The sequence below is a fragment of the Phallusia mammillata genome, chromosome 4, assembly GCF_965637545.1.
Source record: "Phallusia mammillata chromosome 4, kaPhaMamm4.hap1.1, whole genome shotgun sequence".
NCBI lineage: Eukaryota > Metazoa > Chordata > Ascidiacea > Phlebobranchia > Ascidiidae > Phallusia > Phallusia mammillata.
In genome coordinates, this window is record NC_137255.1 from 11,489,541 (window position 1) to 11,501,562 (window position 12,022).

Here is a 12,022-nt window from a genome sequence, read left to right on the forward strand (position 1 = left end):
ATGGCGTTGGATTCTTGTGACATGGAGAAAGCTGGCCTATGCGGCTTTACAAATAGTCCCCAAACAAACCTTACTTGGACGAAGACTTTAAGGTTATTATTCTTTTTTAAACCAACAAACAAATTTTTGTTGAGATTGTAGCTAACTACCTCCTTTCACATATAATTTTGTTTATCACTGTGCCCTCCAAAAATCAATAAACCGTGTATGACGGATAAATCATGAATGACGGTATTTAAAACTTTTTAAGCTCTGGCATCTGGAAGAACAAAAGAAGACGTGACAATAAAGTTTCGTATGGAAGAAAATGCATATACAAAAAAAAGAAATTCGGTAGTTGTGAAAGAATTTCCGGGCCAGCTGGGTACACAGTCAATGGTAGGTTGGTGTATTTGTGCTTTTAATAACTAACCTTTTCCAACATGGCGTTACAGTTTTTCTGACCGAAAGAATTATCTTATTATGTCATCACCATTGCAGTTCTAGTAGAATATTTTTCAAATTTGACAAATATGTTTTAGACAAGTACCTAAATGCTGACTCTGATGTATTTAAATTGGGAGATGCTGAACCAAACAAGAAAAAGTACATTCTGGTGTCGCCATCCATTTTTGCCCAAAAGGGACAAACCCAATGCCTTCGCTTTTGCTTCCATGCATATTCTGCCTGTAAAAGATGCGAACGCACATTAAATGTTACTTTGGAATTTCCCAATTCTTTGCGTGGTAAAACTAGAAATCATGTCTTTCTCTTTGATGGAACTATACATAATGCAAGTGGTTACTGGAATCACACAGAAATCAACATTACATCACCAATCGACGGCTCTTTCAAGGTAAGCCGAAGTAAGCTGCTTTGGATAGCCTACTCAAACAATTAATGTAAACAATGGGAATCCAGTAATTTGTGCCTACTTTTTGGAAAAAATTTGACACCCACAGATATACTTTGAGGCTACGGTTTTCAACAATCAGCCCAAATACCCCTACCCTGGCATTGCTGATATAGTTTTGTCTGACATCAACGTGTCTCATCTTCCTTGCGGAGGTAAGATTGAAACTTGTCGGACTTATGATACTCGCTCGTGCCGCAGAGAAAACGTTTTATCTTGATGAAATATAGTTTGCTTACTTTTTGAAACATGTGTGAAAAGTAATGAGAAAAAAAGCACGTTTAATTTCGTATGCCCATTGACTTACATTTCGTCCTTCTTATACCTATGGATTAAGCATCAATTATGCAAATATTTATAAAAGTTTGTTACAATTTCGTTTGTGTTATAACTGTGGTTTTTCGGTAAAAGTACCCTAATTGCAATGATTTTTTCTAAATTGTAGTAAAAAACCCTTGCGGTTGTGCATACTGCATTTTGGCCACAATGTAGGCTGCTAAACCAAAATTAATGTTGCATGACTACTGTTCTATGAAGTTTATTGGTCTTATGGATTCGTTAAGGTTTGTTGAAAACAAAGTACGCCGATTAAAGGTAAAAAACCCTTTGCCTGTTTAAACCTAACTACAACTTTTTTGGGTAAACTGAATATAGCAGCGTGACATCATTAACAACAGTTTAAATTATAGTAACTTTATTATGTTGACACATAGTTTAAAACACATTTTTGGCGATTACTAAAGTATCATTTTTTGACCACTGTTTAATAGTGATTTGAAGTAATATTACATCATAAAATGTAAGGTATTTTTGAAAACATTAAAAAACAATTTAGAACTAAGAAATCTTTTGTTTACGTATGTTGCGGTAGAAGAGAAAGACGGCGAAGACGAAATTGATGCGGAAGAGTCGCTCGGTCTTACTTTGAAGCTGCAGCAAACAAGCAGAACAAATGCCTCAGTAGCGGTAATAATTGCCACAGCAATAAAATACGATAATGACCGTACTTGTAAATTCATGTTAATTTAGACATGTGGCCCGTTATGGCAACATAACTGTGGCTATGCCAAAGAAGCAAATGGTGTTTGCTACGAAATTGATACGAATAATGCACGTGTATCGAGCATACAAAGAATGCAGCCGATTTCACAAGGTAAATAAAACTATACACAAGAAATCTGTTTTACGTCCTGCATTTAAAATAAACATTAATATATTTTTTAAATTTGGAGAAAGGCAGAGTAACAGAATTTGGCGGTGTTTTAGCTGACGGCGCATAAATCCACGCTAGATTGATAAACCACGGTAATCAACGCGATGCACTAACCGATTTGTTTGGTATTATTGCAGAATGTATCCGGGGCAAAATTGACATTGTTCTGATAGTTGATCAATCCGGAAGTGTTAATCAGTGCAATTTTCAAAAAGTTAAACGCTGGCTACGAAATATTGTTCGCGGGTTCACCTTTGGATCTCCAGAACAGGATGTTGGGATCGTAGTGTACAGTGATGAACGTAAACTATTTAACTATTACGTCCTACTATTTAACTGTTGTTTTTTATTAATGGAACAACGTATACTTCTTTTAAAGAAAAAATTCGAAAAGTTGTGAATCTCGGGTTCTTAGATTTTAAAAATAATGGAAAAATCAAAATGCATAGTATGCTGGCGAGTTTAAGAAATTTGCCCTACGAAGCTGGACAAACATACACAGGTATAATTTTTTGTTGTTGTTAAGCTAAATGTTTTGACAATATTTTATTTATTCAGGTAGCGCTTTAGGAACCGCCAATCAAATGTTGTTTGGATCTAATGCAAGACCAGATGCCCAAAAAATGATAATTTTGCTAACGGATGGTTCAACAACCAAGAAAAACAAAAAAATTTTAAAGTAAACGTTGCTTGTAAAATTGTCACTAACAGTAAATCGTTTTTTTTTTGTCATCAGTTATGGTGGTTTAATGAAATTGCCGGTGTTAACGCGTCAAGTAAACGCGTGGACAGATAATGGCTGAAAGAAAAGCACACAAAAAACTACATGCAAAAGATTTTGTTCAAAACAACGTGTTGTAAATGTCATCTTCAAATCTGTATCTCTTCTCATATGCTTGGCTGCCATGCTACTCTTTTCTTGCATTGACAGTTTTTTGTCAAACATTTTTTTAACAATTATAGACGCGAAACCAACATTTCCCGAAAAAAAGGCGTGACGATTTTGGCAGTTGGTGTGGGAAAATACAACGAAAAAGAGTTGATCACGATTGCAGGGAATGAAAAAAACTTCTTTGCTGTGAAACGCTTTTCTGAACTTGAAAAAGTTCGGGACAAGCTGCGAAAGTCTGTTTCCCAAACAAATTTAGAAGGTAAGTATGAGCATTTTGTATTTGTTGAGACCGCATATGTATTAATTGTGCCACACAAATTTATGTCATAACTAATTTTAACATGCAGGAGGACACGCAAACAACCCAAACGAAACAAGTCAAAACCTACAACAATGCCAAATAGGTTTTTCTGTTCACTATGCAAAGGTAACGTTGCGGAAAATAGCAAGGAATCAGACCAGGAAGATTGCTTATGCGCTTTTTGCTTACAGCACGAGTTGATAATGGGGTCTCCGGGGTGTTATGACCAAACAGGAAATGTTGTCACACACCGACGTGAGAGAGCCACGGTAACGCAGATCATCTAACTAAGTCATGAGTTTCCTTTGTTGTATTGTTTTAACCCTTCGGTTCAATGCAGGTTGATGGATCTTCTGGTTCGGGGGATTTTCTGCAAAATCATAATGGTACTTGCAGAATAGAGAGTATTTTGCACAAACAAATATTAGTATACTGTGACTAAGTAGTGTAATACGAATTAAACTTAAAAAAATCAACTGAAAAGAAATCTGAAAGTGTGATAAACCTATAAACAGAGATTTAATTTCGGCTCTTTAGATACTGCAGATTCTAGTTTATACTCTGAGTTACATCACGAATCAATGGATGCACATCCCTATTCTCAGTTCGAGATTCCAACGCTGGAGCAAATACGCGGCGTTTTTGATACAAGATCACACGAGGGCTATTTTGGTACGATAGAAAGTAATATCGTAGGCCTAATGATCATTTGCTATTTTGGAGCTGTTGCTTCTAACAAAACCCCCTTCTTCCAAAAAATAAAACTGGCGTCCCTAACGAAGCGATGTGCAAGGTAAAAGTAAATAACTGACTGACATAAATAATTTGCCCATAAAAAGAAAGTCACATTGTGTTGTCACTGTTTTTTTCCTATTTTCTGAAGCTAAGATGATTGTATTTTTTGCATGAAATATTTAGTGGATTTTCTTAAAACATTTCCGACTGGTTGTCAAAGAAGAGTAAAATTCCTTTAACATGCCTTTCTTTCTGTTTTTGTGTAGATTTAATTCATGTAGATAACTGTTTTGGACGAAATTCCTGTAGATAACAATTTTAGACGAAATTCTTGTAGATGACAGTTTTAGATTTTTAGGATTTGTGACCGCGAAGGCTAGCCAAGCGCGTCCCGTGGCCAATTGGGTAATGGTAAACAAATGCTTTTTCCATTTTAAACAAATGCTTTTTTGCCACATAAAATCATTTGTTAGTCAACAGCTTATGCTGTAGCAGTGTAGCTGCTTTTGTGTTTCACACCAGCAGTTATCCTCTTGTCGCCGCAAAAATTTTTAAGGGGCAAATTAACGATGTTTAAAATAGATACAAAAATGTACGGTTTGTAGAATACACCATCGCGGTGTTGCGACAGTCGGGTATTATAATATATCCTAATTATTCGAGAAAGAATCCCGCGTGTCCGTATAAACTTGGCAAATATTAAATAATATCCGAATTACAACATAGTGTACCCATTGCTGTGTCTGATCCTACTGCCTACTGGGCTCTTGTTCTAATTGTCTCTGGTAAGTTTCACAAACTTTCAACCGCGGCAGAATTGTGTGGTAATCGTACATAATATACAGCCTCGATTTTTATGATTTTTAGAATCTATGTGAAATTTGTATTTTAGCGGTAAAAATTGATAGTCAGGATTACTTCCCATTTAACATAAACTATTTTTTTCAGGATATTCGGTATCAAGTGGTCTATATTTTGGAAATCAAGAATTCTTTGCATCAAGTGCCCCGCGTTACAACGGTAGTGGTTGCGTTCTTCTATTTTCTTACCCTGGAGGAAAAATAATGGGACGTCACAAAATGTGCGGTTTGCAGGTATGGGGTATTGGTTTTTTCTATTATACCTACCAAACTTGAACCCCTAGTGAAATATAGTTTGGAGAGTACTTTGGTGCCGCCATGGTTACAGAAGACATTAATGATGATGGTTATGACGATTTGTTGATTGGCGCTCCCTTGCACACAGCAAAACACCCGGATGAAGGTCGCGTCTACGTATTTTTAGGAGGAAAAGACATGGTTGGTAAAATACACGGCCATGCTGTTCTACTAACTTACTTTATTGCTTGTTTCTACTTAGTGCCAAGACAAACATTTAAAGTAACGCTTTAGTTTAGAGAGATATTTTGTCGGAGGTCAAAAGATGTAAAAAGATGCGTATGAGCTATTTTTATCGGGCTTTTTATTTATGTTTGTCTTCGTTGTAGTATTTTACCGACGTGAAAAAATGCGTTCAAATTTTTGATGGTGTGATTTATTTTGTTGCCAATATGGCACATCAAAAAACTTTTTTCTGCCGTTATCGCTTTTTATCGGCAATCCGCCACACAAACAAAAGCAAACCTTATAAACACCAAGTTAAGTTATGCATTGTTTAAAGTATCTCGCAAAGATTCTATTGGAGGTTTCAATCAATAAATATTATCTCTTTTAGTCAGCCGATCCTAAGTTTTCTTTGAAGGGAAATGCAGCTGCATTTTCCAGATTTGGAACCGTAATAGCTGCAGTAGGAGATTTAAATGCTGACGGTTTTCCAGGTAGTTTAAGTTTGACAAATTTATGTTATTAGTAGTTTATGTTCCATCTTTTTGTATGATTGGCTGTTTTAGATGTAGCTGTGTCTTCGCCGGCAGAGGCAGAAACGGGTATAGTTTATATTTATCAAGGATGTCGAAATGGCATCAATACGATTTCAAGTCAAAGGATTACTCCGAATCGGTTGCGGCCTTCACTTAACTTTCCACCCCTAAAGAACTTTGGTGTTTCAATCGCGGGCAAAACGGATTTGGACAGTAATGGTTTTCCCGGTAAGAAACGCGTCTTTCAACAACAACAAGAAAACTTTTTATCAATTAACTTTACTGTGCATTGTGTGCAGATTTAATTATTGGCGCGTCTAGTTCAGACGTTGTGGTATTGATGTTGTCTCGCCCAGTGATATACATTAATGTGTCATTAAACTGCGGGGGACCTATAGACCAAAACAATATTTCAAAGTCTCCCTACACTCAAAGCAAGATTTATCTTGGTTGTTTCACCTGCTTTGTTCATTTTATTCAATACGGAAAGTTGTTATTTGACAATGTTGGTAAGTATCATTACTAATAAAAATTTGCTTTTTTACGTAACCTGATTTATCTTTCAGATTTGGAATATACAATATCTTTGGATACTACAATGTCTGCACGCCGTGCCGTATTTAATACCAACAACTTACCGGATTTGCGTCTAAACTTTAATTTGAAAAAAACAACAGTAATTAGACCCCACGTAGTGTGTTTGAAGGTAAGTTAAATACCAAAAAAATTGCTAGCAAAGTTTGTGGCACCTTTTTACATTAGCACTTTATGCATTAAGCAACACGGAAGAAGTTAATATTAAAACTGCCTTTCACAGGCAGGTTAACTTCTTTAGACTGATCTGTAGCTCAGTGGTTTTGTCTTTATTGTAGCTAATCATAAAATAGTTTATGGTTTATTTTTCCACGTTTTAATCTACCAGATATGGTTAATTTTGAGATAAAACCAGCAAACACATTAAGCCAGACAATGCAGTTTTTTTTCATCCGGAGTCATTTTTTGTCCGAAGGGAAGACATGCATTAATTTTTACAATGTTTATTTATAGTGGACAAACGCAAAAGCGATTTGTACTCGTAAATTTAGTATCTGACGGCGGTGTCGAAAAAACAAACAAACTATTGTGTTATAAGTTCAGACAAATATGTGCTAATTTTATTACCTTAAGGAGACAAAATTTCTAATTACTAAGCCTGTTCACATGCGCAAATTTACCCGGGTAAATAACGAAAATTTACCCCGTTTTGACGGAAAAGAGAAAAAGAAAAAAGGCAAATGGAGTAAATTACTGTAAATTTGGTGGGTAAATTTCAAAAACACACCGGGTAAATTTTACCGGATGCTCTTCTCACAACGTCTGTGGCTTCACACGCGCAATGTGTTTTAAAAATTTGTTGGTAGAAACCTTAACAACATGCAAACAGCAACGATCATTAAAAACTTGTTGACTGCTGATAAACGCAATTGATTTTGCATTATATGACGTAACAAGGTCGTGTTGTTTTGTTTTATAAAAGTTTAAATGCTCAGACAATGGACAATAGGCTGAAAATTTAATACATGTTCCAAAATGCGTACATAAAAAAGAGCGCTCTCCAGGAAGCCGTTACACCTAACCGACGCTAATTTGATCCCCGAGAATATGTTTTATTACATTAAAATCAGGGTAATTTTTTCTCCATGTGAACAGAGGGCATTTTGGAGTAAAAATTTACCCTGCATGTGACGTCAGAAATCGGAGTAAATTTTAGGGTAAATTTTGAAATTTACCTGCTCATGTGAACAGGCTTACTGATGCACGTATCGGTACATTTATTTTATATCAGTCCCGCTAAATTTGAACTCAAACTTGTTAACGCGTGTACTTTTATTGTTTGTGGGTAGAAAAGAGCACGAAACTTGATGACACCGATTAAATTATCACTCCACTATGATTTGAAGCATAAGGTTGAAAGTTGGCACAAACGTAATGACACTGGGTCTTTAACATTTGATGTTGTCAGAAACGGAACAAAAAACAACAACACTATTTATCAACCAATGGAAGGTCGACTCAGCCCCATGCTTGATAAGTAAGAGTCTTAATTTGTTTCATGGGTCAAAAATCATAGGCTATAAAATCTTTGATTTGTTGGATGATGAAAATGTAATCTGCTGCAGGTTTCTCTGCAAATAACATATATAGGCCTTCTTACAATCAAAATCATCATACTTTGCAGGTATTTGTCATTAAACGTTGAGAAATTGCTCCCCTTTAGCACCCACTGCAAAAATATGGCTCAATGTCATGCAGATGTTGATTTGGAAGCAATCTTTATTGACCTAAAAACGTAAATATAAACAATTTCATTTGGCGAAAGCATCGCCTGCATGCAAAATTTCATAGAGGGAGGCAGGGAGCACAATAACGTACCAGAGCCTGCTTTGTTTACACGTTGGCAGCAAAATATATGCTCGGTGCTGTCGTTCTAACAAAAAACTGTCATTATACCAGAGTTGCAAGTCAGGCCGGGTTAGGGCTAAGGTATTTGTAAGAAAACGGGCCTGACTTTACGTTCCGTGTCCGCCATTTTTTCAAGTAAAATCACTCAGCTAAGTATAACAATACGTTTCTGGATTTGGCCTAATGCCCACCCTACTCTAAAACGTATTGTTTACCCCATTGTCTACTATTGTTCATTGTGTTTGTTGTCTTCCTCTTTTCTCTTTCTTATCCTTTGTTGCAAGGCTTTCGTGGCCTGTCAATCAAAATTTCGGACTAAACGGGCTTCTCAAAAACGTTTCGGGTTCGGGCCGGACTTCGGGCCGGGTTCGGACTCAGATTTCGGGCCCGCTTGCAACTCTGCATTATACTGCATAAACCATTTTCTCTCAGTGCACGCCTTCTGAGTAAACATCGATTGAAAATTTAAATCTTTAACTTCAATAAACTTTAACTTCAGAAAGACGAAGATAAAAGAAATTATCGTGGGAAAAGAAGATTCGTTTGGCATCAAACTGATAATTAAAAACACTGGCCCGGAAGATGCCCATGATCTTTCTTTGAACATGCAGTACTCAAATTATTTTCATTTTGACTCAATATCGAACAAGGTCAGTAGAAATTTACCTTCTAAATCAACCTTTTTTCCTCTACCGCCCCTTTAGGTCTACATAGTCATAGTTTATAAACGCCCTCCTCAAAACTTTTAAAAATCAAAACGATTTTATTTCAAGTACTATATAAATGCGATAATTGAGAGCAGAATATTTAATTTATATTTTAGCACTTAAAATAAAAAGGTAATGGTTAATTAACATGATACCACTGCAGACAGTGCTCATTGCTTTCAACTTGGTACCAGTGATGGCCAAAACTGCCAATGTTCTGTTTTGTCGAGCACCGAGCATCTTACGCTAACGCTTGGTGCTCGGACGAGAACGGTGTATTGTGACGGTCACAGACCGTTCTCATTTAGCCTATACGGTGTTTTTTTGCTTATATTTAGGCCCCTTTTCTAGCCCCCATGGGTGGAGTTTAAGCTGTAGAGGTCCCTTCTGCATAGCATGTGAGACAAGCCGACGCTAAGTGAAATAAACAGCAACTAATTGAAAACACCTTAGATAGAGTACGCGTGTGCCCACAATTCGTCAATTTTAAAACAGTCACTTTTATTCTTGGGGACCTAACTTTGGTACGTCAGCAGTGAATAAATCACACGTTGAATTGTGATGTCAACAAACCCGTTTGTAACTTGCCAGTTACATTATTGTGTAATAAGCAAGCAATCAATTCATAGTACGATTTTGTAGTCCTTGTCTAACGCTCGGTAGAATTACTAACGTAAGAACTCACATACCGTATTTACTCGATTGTAAGCCGCGGCTTATATTGTTTTTTTAGCTGCCGTTTGTGCGGCTTACAATCGAGGGCGGCTTACATTTTAATTTTATACTGAAATTATTTCTACACTCCAACATTTTCAATTATTTGGGGTTGAAAACATGTATGCATGTACAGATTATACGTCGATATACGTTCTGTTGGGTACAGTTATTAACGTAACTAACGGATATGGGCAAATAGTTATACCAGAGACTACTAAACAGAGACTGCACACTGCCCACTTAGCGACGACATAAATGGGGCGATATCTTTGCCGATACGCAACGGATCGAACTAAAATTTTGTATATAAGTTTGAATTAATTATTCTGATTTTTAGGTATTTTAATCTGATACTTATTAAACTTCACTTGTGTTTTAAAAATAAAAATGTTCTCTGCAAGTATTAAGATCGGTTCCGCTTGAACGCGACCACTAAGATTTCGGCATTTACAATGGAAAAGGATAGGGAAAAGTGGTGTTGTCGTCTGTTTTTTCGTGTTTACGTGAAGCGTAGGCTTTTAAATCGGATATTAATGGTTGGTAAACAAACTAGAATACGTTTTAAAAGATATAAAGGTAAAACACCCATCCGGCCCATGGAAATACAGGCTCAAGGTAGTGGTAGAAAGCGTGATTTCTGATATGACCACATGTGTTTGGTCAAAATTGGCTATAGGTTAGTTTTAAGTTGTGCTGCAGGTTTTTGTCGACAGCTCTTTCCTATACTAAGAATGTATTGACTGAAATGCACTACTCCCAAACAATTTATTTGTCTTAATGTTGTTGAAATGAAAGGGCTGTGGTAAAACTTTTCAGAGGAAGATTTTAGCTGGTAGAGAAAATAAAATTACATGCAGATGGAGTGGTTGCTTTGCCAATTTTACCACATGGACTGGACACAATTAAAAATGCCTTTGACTCATGCAAATGAAAATGTCACAACTCAAAGATAAACAATAGATGAAATATATGACTGAACAATGTACAAAAATTCAAAAAAGTTTGCTTTAATGATGGAATAAACAAAAAAACACATAAAAAAGTAGGCAGTTTTGAAAACAGTCCAGCCTCAATTGTATTTTAAATGCAATACCATAAAACTTGTCAAATGCCTCAAAAATTATATATTAAAACTAATGGCAATATCGATTAAAATAATGCATGATACTGTTTCCAGCTTCATCCTGATCATCAAACTAATATATCTGGGATCAACACCTATGAGATTGGATAGTTTAAGCTGCAAAAATAACTTCTAAAATCACTTTTGTGTAAAAATGTTAAATTGATTAAAAAACAACACAACTACCAGAACAAAAAGCGAAATGGTTAAATTGATTGCATTTTAAATGTGTAAGGCCTGACATGGTCTTTATTTGATGATGACTGATTTTAAAATTTAGTGCCATTCCTTTTGAGAACATATGCTGTTTCCAGTTTCATCCTGATATTCATCAAAATAATGTGTCTGGAATCAACACCTATGAGGTTGGTTAGTCTTAGCTGCTTGAATTGATATTTAAAAAAACACAAGTACCAGAACCAAAGGCAAGATGATAAAATTTATTGCATTTTAAATGTGTTGGGCATAGCATGGTCTTTATTTATACATGACAGATTTTAAAATTTAGTTACATTCTTTTAAGAACATTTGTAACTGCCAGCAATTCGTATTACATCTCTTTTCGCAAATTTAATCTCTAGATGTTGGCAATGATTCATTTTTCGTCATACATGCACATCCGAAAAATTGGTAGCAAATTTCATACATTCAATCGCCACCTATGCCGTTTTTTTTCGCCTGCGGAACGTTTCTTTCTTTAATATGTTTTCAGAAGTAGTCAAGTTGATGTGCCAATCAATAAAAATTAATTCAAAAGCCTACGCTTCACGTAAACACGAAAAAACAGACGACAACTTTTTCCTATCCTTTTCCATTGTAAACGCCGCAATCTTACTGGTCGCGTTCAAGCGGAACCGATCTTAATAAAAATCGCAGTGTGCAGTCTCTGCTTAGTAATCTCTGGTTATACCATATAACAACAGAAAGATGTATTAAGAAACAATCGTATCTAAAATTCCAGCGTGCGGCTTACAATCAAGGGCGGCTTACATTATTTTTTTAACACCTCAACATGCGGCATACAATCGAGGGCGGCTTATAAACGAGGGCGGCTTACAATCGAGTAAATACGGTAAGCCAGGTTCGGGAATTGGCGCAGCTGAGCATTGGCGTTTATGGTGGGTGGAGCTACTAACACCATA

At 36.1% G+C, this 12,022-nt stretch overlaps 1 pseudogene across 1 annotated transcript in view; it reads left to right on the top strand.

Annotated features, from left to right (window-relative positions):
* The window catches only part of LOC145223456 (integrin alpha-1-like), a 19,771-nt pseudogene continuing 7,749 nt past the window's right edge, over positions 1-12,022 (top strand). Inside the window, exons 1-21 of the transcript XR_013859478.1 lie at positions 1-92; positions 251-378; positions 522-835; positions 942-1,047; positions 1,764-1,858; positions 1,922-2,045; positions 2,243-2,407; positions 2,485-2,619; positions 2,676-2,784; positions 3,069-3,256; positions 3,348-3,424; positions 3,490-3,567; positions 3,639-3,702; positions 4,982-5,127; positions 5,188-5,331; positions 5,747-5,849; positions 5,922-6,119; positions 6,191-6,400; positions 6,458-6,597; positions 7,059-7,180; positions 8,833-8,983. The product of XR_013859478.1 is annotated as an integrin alpha-1-like (transcript). The remainder of the gene's footprint in view (positions 93-250; positions 379-521; positions 836-941; positions 1,048-1,763; positions 1,859-1,921; positions 2,046-2,242; positions 2,408-2,484; positions 2,620-2,675; positions 2,785-3,068; positions 3,257-3,347; positions 3,425-3,489; positions 3,568-3,638; positions 3,703-4,981; positions 5,128-5,187; positions 5,332-5,746; positions 5,850-5,921; positions 6,120-6,190; positions 6,401-6,457; positions 6,598-7,058; positions 7,181-8,832; positions 8,984-12,022) is intronic.